The sequence below is a fragment of the Heteronotia binoei genome, chromosome 2 (genome assembly GCF_032191835.1).
Source record: "Heteronotia binoei isolate CCM8104 ecotype False Entrance Well chromosome 2, APGP_CSIRO_Hbin_v1, whole genome shotgun sequence".
NCBI classification, from domain to species: Eukaryota; Metazoa; Chordata; class Lepidosauria; order Squamata; family Gekkonidae; genus Heteronotia; species Heteronotia binoei.
Window position 1 is genome coordinate 144687210 of NC_083224.1, and position 1639 is coordinate 144688848.

Genomic DNA, 1639 nt, shown 5'->3' on the forward strand with positions numbered 1-1639 from the left:
TTTCCCTAGCTTCTGGGCACATTCCAAGCACAACTTGGCTCGTTATACAGTGCTCACATTCTGGAAGATGATTACAGGCAATGGGACAGGCACTTGCAGCCTTCACTGATATTGAGGAGTGTAACATCTGGCCATCTGGGCCATGTATTATCTCCCTCTTCTTAGAGCTTTGCCCCCCACCCTTTCCTTGCTTAAGGGGGCAGGAAGGAAAAAGCAGTTTTCCTAAAGAAGGAGGAAGAGACACTGTTGCTTCCTATTGTGGTTGACTACAACAGGGGAGCACAACTCAAATCATTCTTAGCCACTTTCATATTTTTATTAAAGGAGCTGCAGTTCTCTATTAAATGTGAAAATGCACTTTTGCCATATTTTAACACAGGGTTTTCTTTTTAACTTTTTCCCATTGTACACTCACTTTTTCCTCTGTATCTGACAAAGGTAGCTTTGACTCTCAAACCTTTATACTCCAAAAAAATTGTTGGTCTCTAAGGTGCTCTCAAATCTAGTTTTTCTCTGAAAATAACTAATACAGCTGGAAGAAACATTCATTATGTTTCTTGATGTTTTTAGATGTACAGGTAGTTAAAAACAAACTTAAGTTAACATTAAATTATTTTTAAAATCTGCTGCTTTGAAGTGGAACTGTTGTCCACTACTACACCCATACTATGTCACTGTAGAATATTATTATGTTCCTTCTCTCATGGGGACCTTTTAGAGATGTTGTGAACTTAATAGTGATCATATCTGCCAGGCAAACATACCAAGTTAGACAACTGGGATCAGTCATGAACTAAGACTCATATGTCCTCACTGTCTACATCAAACAGCTACCAAACAGCGTTGCAACTTGCACAGTAGCTCTGGTATTGGCTCTTTGTTTTCATCTGGTGCTGAAGTTTCATTTCTTTATATTGTGAGTGCTTTTGTAACTGTACATAGGGTGAAATAGATTGTCCCCTGGGGTCATGGATATAGATGTTAAGGAATATGTCTCCCATAATGGTGTAGAAAAATATACATGCATGAAATAATCACAATAATATGGACTTAAACAACAAATGTTAATACTTTTTTTCTTTTAAAAAAAAAGAGCAAACAGAACATGAGCCAAAACAGCAGATGTTTCAGCATTCCTCTGACTGTGGACAAGTCTTTTATTTTCTAGAGATGAAAGCTTGTGAAGAAAGCTGCTCCATTCTGCCCCCCCTTCAAACAAAGTGGAGAGGAGGGGCAAGATTTGGCCACTGGCTGGAGGGAAGGGAAAGCCAACCTATACTTATGCTAGGGGCCTGATGCAGGACATGTGGACAGCCCAAGGAAGGTACATATATGGACCTGCTTCAGGCTGGCCCTCCCTCTTTGGCCATAGTAAACCCTCAGACCAGAAGTCTGGGGCCTCTGTGCCTTTACAGCCCCCTGCTTTGGGGGGCTTTGGTCCATCACTGAGCTACTGTTTGCTGATGATGCTGCACTTGTCTCCCACTTGGTATCAGCTCTGCAGCATATGATGTCCTGCTTTGCAGAGGCTGCCAAGCTATTCGGCCTAGAAGTTAGTCTGAAGAAGACAGAAGTTCTCTACCAGCCTGCACCCCAGGAAGATTATCACCCCATCACTGTGGGTGAATCAGTTTTGAAG